This window comes from Piliocolobus tephrosceles, chromosome 19 (genome assembly GCF_002776525.5).
Source record: "Piliocolobus tephrosceles isolate RC106 chromosome 19, ASM277652v3, whole genome shotgun sequence".
NCBI classification, from domain to species: Eukaryota; Metazoa; Chordata; class Mammalia; order Primates; family Cercopithecidae; genus Piliocolobus; species Piliocolobus tephrosceles.
This window is the reverse complement of record NC_045452.1, coordinates 31,647,071-31,652,993: the sequence shown is the minus strand read 5'-3', so window position 1 is coordinate 31,652,993 and position 5,923 is coordinate 31,647,071. Positions and strand designations below refer to the sequence as shown.

The 5,923-nt window shown below is 56.3% G+C and overlaps 1 long non-coding RNA gene across 1 annotated transcript; it reads right to left on the bottom strand.

Moving 5' to 3' along the window:
- Positions 1 to 1,909: 1,909 nt before the first annotated feature.
- On the bottom strand, positions 1,910 to 4,162 carry LOC111549167. The gene is made up of 2 exons (XR_002733625.1): positions 3,691 to 4,162; positions 1,910 to 2,131 (listed from the first exon to the last, which is right to left on the bottom strand). It is a non-coding gene; the product is annotated as an uncharacterized LOC111549167 (long non-coding RNA).
- Positions 4,163 to 5,923: the final 1,761 nt, after the last annotated feature.

The following is a 5,923-nucleotide window of genomic DNA, read 5'->3' as shown; positions in this document are numbered from 1 at the left end:
CACCCCATCCAGCCATCCTCGCCATCCCAGCCCCCTTGGGCTGGCTGGAGCCCCTCGCTCACCTCCACGGCGTGGGGCCTCTTCCAGGGGCGCCCCCAGGGTGCCCAGGCCCAGGAGAGAGGAGCAACCACGTGCATGGTGGCCGTCCATTGCTTCTTGACCGCATTCCATTTAGAGTAAAAAGTACCTTGAACAAGTGAGAAACATGCCTTGGGAGAGAAAGGTCCTATTTTAGTCAAAGGACTGCCCCTACATGGACAAAGGCCAAGAGGTCACAGGGGACCCCGAGACCCCGGCTTCTCGCCTGAATCCCAGAGTTGGGAACCGGTGACCTGGAGGTGCTGCGTGGCGCCCCGCGTTTCTCCCCGTCAAGGATTTGAAACAAGCGCAGCATCAGGATCCGAGGCAGCCTTGTCGTCCTTCACAGAGTCCTGTTCAGCACGAACAGCCGAGTGGGGCCGGACGTTAAGCCCTGCACACTCACACTCTGGCTTCCTGACCAGGGCAGGGGGAGCTGGTTGAGGGTTCGACTTTCTCTCTCCCCTCATCCTACTTCTGGGCCAGCAGGATGGGTTTGGAAGTGTTTTCTGGCTGGCCAAAGGGCTGAAATAATTTAAATTCACACGGAGGACCTCCTGCCTGCACCCCCACTGCCTGGGACCATCTCTAAGTCTGAGGCCTGCGGCCACCTGTACATCCTGGCCAGGGTCTTCTGAGAACCAGAGGGAGCTTGACCCACGCTCTATCTCAGCACCCCGACAACTGGGCCCTTAGCGCCTACTGAGCCTGCTCTGGAGGCCTGTGCTGGGCAGTGGGCGGCTAGAAGCGCAGACAGGAGGGCACAGGGCCAGGGCTGAATGTGTCTTATGGGATGTGCTATGGATCTCCTTGGGCAGCCCCGTCTCTGCCTGGTGGCCAACCATCTGGTTGAAGTGACTCTTGGGGTATGAGAAGGGCCCCCGGTCTCTGCAGCCACCGAGGCTGGCCCTCCCAGGGGTCACCTTCTGGAGCAAGGCTGGCCGGGTGGGCTTCCAGCTGCTTGTCCACGGCCCTGCCCCTCGGGACCCCAGGGAGATGTCTGCTTGGAGCACACATGCTGAGATCCCTGAACATCTTCTGCTCTGAGGATCCCTTCACTCCTTCTCTGGGGTGCTGGCCTCGGGAACTGCGAGGCGTCTGGTTGGAGCTGTCGGCTGCAGCCCAGTGCCCCTGGGACTGAGGGAGGTGTGGAGCCTCTTTGTCATCAGGTCTAATTACACAGGCTTTCTTACTGTTATGTAAAGCCCGCATCTGAATGCAAAGATATTAAACTCCAGCGTTCTCCTGGGACCCGCAGCCCTGGTTTCCGTGCCTTCCTCCACCAGGGTTTTAAATTAAGCTTGATGGAATCGCGGCTGCTGCTTATTCATCTCGTTCGGGCCTTCCCGGGAAATCGGTGGCTCTTAATGAATGCTGAAGCTGACTCAGCAAGTTCTTCTTACCTGTGGCTTAAGGAAACGGCCTCAACACTCTCCGTTCTTCCTTTATGAGCGGCCTGCCCATATGCCCGACTCTCGCAGCTGGAATTCTGCTAGTACTGGTGTTGTGGGTTGAATGTGCCCCCCACAAAAAGATATGTTGACGTCCTAGCCCCCCCAGGACCTGTAAAGGTGAACTTATTTGCCAACAGGGTTTTGGCAGTTATAATCAAATTAAAGATCTGGAGATGAGATAGTCCCATCCCGGAGAGGGTGCGCCTTAAATCCTGTAACGGGTGTCCTCATGGAAAAAGGAGAGAGGTTGGAGGCTCAGGGAGGAGGCCGTGCAGACACAGAAGCTCCCATCGGGCCGTGTGGCTGTGAACCAGGGAATTCCAGGGATCCTGGGGCCCCCGGAAGCTGAAGAGACAGGAAGATCCCTCCCTGGAGCCTCCAGAGGGAGAGTGGCCCTGCGGACAGCTTGGTTTTGGACTTCCGGCCTCCGAGCTGTTGCTCTAAGCCCCCAGTTTGTGGCCCTTTGTCATGGAGGCCCCAGGAAATCCCACGGTGGGCCCAGCTTTCCTGGTGAGGGTGCGCTCAGCCGACAGTGTGGATCTGTGGTGGGAACACAGCTCCCGATGTTTGCCCTCTGCCTCCCTGTGGCTTCCCCATGCCTGGAGGAGGAGCAGAGGGGTTAACAGAATCCAGTGAGGTGGAGGAGGCGCAGGCTGGGCCCTGGGGGGCAGGGGTCTCAGCGTGGCCCATCCCAGAGGCCTTCAGTCGGGGTCCTGCCCTTGGAGCAGGTAGGGGACGGAGGGGAACTGGGCACCCATGGTTCACGTCGTGTACCAGGGAGGAGATGGCAGAGGGCTCCCCTGGGGTGAGGCTGTGCTGGCCAGGGAGGCCTGGAAGGGGGCATTCAGGGTGGCGGAAACAGAGCATGGTGGCCAGTAGAGGCCAGGGTGAGGCTGGACTCCAGAGAAAGCCGGGAGAGGCCTTGGGAGGACAGGTGCCAGAGGGCACGTTTCTCAGGCTCACCCTGGTGCTCCGTGGAGAAGAGCAGGGCATAGATGGAACCGTGTGAGCCTTTGTGGAGCGGACGTCGCCACTGGGTCACTGGCCGGGAGATGGCAGGGGCTGGAGGAAGGGCCGGCCTGAGCCCCATCTGGAGGGGGGAGGGATACAACCTGTGGGTGGGCTGAGAGAGGGGCCCTCAGGGTGGGGAACTGCAGGCCGCCGGGTCTCCGGCTGGAGCTTCCGCAGGGGACTGGGCGGGTGCCCAGATCAGAACCCGATCTGGGGAGTGCGCTGCGGTCCGGCTCTGTGTCCACACCCAGATCTCAGGCGGAACTGTCATTCCCAGTGTTGGAGGAGGGGCCTGGCGGGAGGTAACTGGATCACGGGGCAGCGTCCCCCTTGCTGTTCTCGTGATACTGAGTGAGTTCTCACGAGATCTGGGGGTTTAACCGCGTGAGGTCCTGCCGCTCACATTCGCTCTCTTCTGCTCTGCCACAGCGAGAAGCGCCTGTTTTGCTTCACCTTCCGCCATGATGGTGTTTCCCGAGGCCTCCCAGCTATGCTTCCTGTACAGCCTGCAGAACTGTGAGTCAACTAAAGCTCTTTTTAAAATGAATTACCCGGTCTCAGCTAGGTCTTGATAGCAGTGTGAGAACGGGCACGTAGAGGGTGTGAGAGCCAGAAGGCTTTAAGGAGAGGGACGAGCTGGGGCCTGGATGCCCGGGGAGGTGGGCGTGGACCAGGACAGGTGTCAGCGGGGCAGAGATGGGGCAGGAGGCGTGGCTGCCCGCCCCCACTGGGGCCGTGCCCTCTGGGGCTCGGCTGAGGAGCTGCTCTTCCTCCAGAATGCGCTCGCTCGGAACGTTAGGAAAGCCGTGGTGGGTGGCCCTGACCTCCACCCCCAGGACTGGCTTCTCCGGCCCCTGTCCTTTCGGACAGAACAGCTCGTGGCTCTCCCAGGACCTGGAGCCCCGTCTTGGCGGGAGGTGCTTTGTTGAGACTCCTTAGGGACGGTTCTGATTCTCCCTGGAGCTGTACAACGGTGGCTTATCTTTCAAGATTCCCCGGACGCCAGCTGGGCTGCCTGCCTGTGGCGAGGCAGGAATGAGCGCTGGCGCGGCTGGCACCCCTGGGTGCCTGGTCCTGCTCACGACGCCCGCCCCTTGAACCCTGACGTGGGTGCCCAAGGATTCTCTCTCCAGGCTCGCAGACTCACCTGATCACTGGGCAAGCACGGGGCAGGCCTGGGGTTGGCTCTGGGAAGCTCTGGAGCTGTGGACAGTGCGGTAACCTCAGTGCCCATGGCTCATGTCGTGTGCCAGGCAGCAGATGGTGGAGGGTGTCGGGCTCCCCTGGGGTGAGCTGTGCTGGTCAGGGATGCCTGGGAGGGGGCATTCAGGGTGGCAGGAACAGAGCATGGCGGCAGGCGGAGGTCAGGGTGAGGTCCGGGCCCTGCCTCTCTGGGACTGCGAAGCGAGGCCGTCCCAGGCCAGGCCGCAGGGGCCTGGGGGCCTCTGGTGCTTTGTGGCACACACCTTTGCCATTTGCAGCGACTCCTGCTCGTGCCGTGGGTGGGTCAGCTCTGTCCTCGGCGACGCGGTGCTGTGACTCACACCTGCCATGTTATTGGGACATTTGACTTGCTTTTAGTTTTTTCTGCTTATAAACATCTTTGCACATCAGGCGGTTTCTAATTTTTTTTTTTTTTAAAGAATGTTCTTCTAGGAAGAGGAGACCAAGACAAAGTGTCTTGAGGTATCTTGGAAAATCGCTTTCTAAAAAGTCGTCTCCTCAGGGCTCTCTGTCCTGACATCAAGCATGTGGTTACGGCTGTGAAACCCCAGGGAATCCCATTTCACGTGTCTTGTTTGCTTATTAATTTGAAAATTAAATCCCAGAGGAGTATAAATGAGTGGAGGGAAACCCGATGCTGTATTTGCCTCAGATCTTTTCTTTCTATTTCTTTTTAAAGAAACAAGCACTGCAGACCTTTCCTCCTGAGGCGTGCCTGCCCCTCTCGCTGCCGGGTGCCCCGTCCTTGGCTCTGCTGCGCTTCCACAGGGTACCTGTGCAGCCGCGGGTGACCGGCCATCTTTTGGGTGAATGCTATTTTAACCTTTGTAAAATGTCATGTGTTACAACTTGCTCTTTTGTGTTTTCCAGAACTATCTTTTTGATTCTGTAGGTTGGCTTCATCCAGGCTAACCACAGTTTCTTATTGCACAATATGAAGGCACCAGCGTTAATTTCTGGGCCTTGCAGATGTGCAGGGTTCTTAGCGTTTCTAGTCGCAGACGAGGCTGGGGTAGATGTGACAGAGGGTGTCTCATGGAGCTCAGCGGCAGGGTCTCTGGGCGGCCTCCCCAGCTGTCACCCTTGCGAGCCACCACAGACCCTGTTGATGTGTAGATTCCAACGCCGCTGGTCCCCAGGCCACGCTTTACCTAGCAGAGCTCCAGTGGGTGTCTCTGGGAGGAAAGTTCCTGGGCTAGAGATGTGTGTGCTCCCAACGAACACTGCTGGGTGCTGGCCAGGCCCCTGGAGGGCATTGCCCCAGTGGACGCTCAGGCCAGTCGTGTGGGGGTTCCTGGCTCTGCGAATCCTCCCATCAGTTGCATGTCACACTGTGAAAGTTTTCCTAATTTGCATCTCTTTGTGGTTTAATTTTGGATTTTAGATGAATAGACAGGCCGAGCCGCTTACCATGTGATTTTTGTTTTAGCTGTTGGGGTCTCTCTTCTGCAGTTGGTTTGTTCATCCAGACAGATTTTAGGGTTGTTTTTCTTTCACTTATCTCTTTGTAGGAATTCCACATTTATCTGGGTATTAGTCCTTTTTATGTGGTGTGTATTGCAAAATTTCTCCCAGTCAGTGGCTCAGTTTTTCAAACAAACGGTGTGATTGTTTGTCAGAAAAAAACTTCAAATGTAGAGTTAGAGGTGTGGAATCTTTTTCTCTAGGAATTTTTATTTGTTTTGTTTGAAGAGACCCCTCCCTATTCCATGATTAAAAATATTCTCTGACTAGTCTTAAAGATTTCTTTACTAGTCTTAAAGATTTTTTGATACGCAGAATTTAATTCTATGTACAGGAGGAGGCAGAGATCTGCTTTTTAACTTTACCGTTTGCGGAGCCTCAGCGCCCCATCCCCTGAGCCAGACATCACCACGTCTGCATCCCGGACGTGTGCTGGGCTACCTCCGGGCTCTGTCATTCCTAGCACCTGGCCAAAGGTGGTTAGCTCTACTCATTGGGAAGTAGTTCTGGTAATTTGGTTGTTCATACAGATCATTACGGCACCTGAAAGCATTTCTTTCTTTCTTTCTTTTTTTTTAAAATTCCTCTACCTCTCAGTTACTTTGCTTCTCTTACTGTCTTGGCTATGGCACCCAGCAAATGTTATAGGACAGAGAGAGGGAGAATCTCATCATGTTTCTGATTTTTATGGA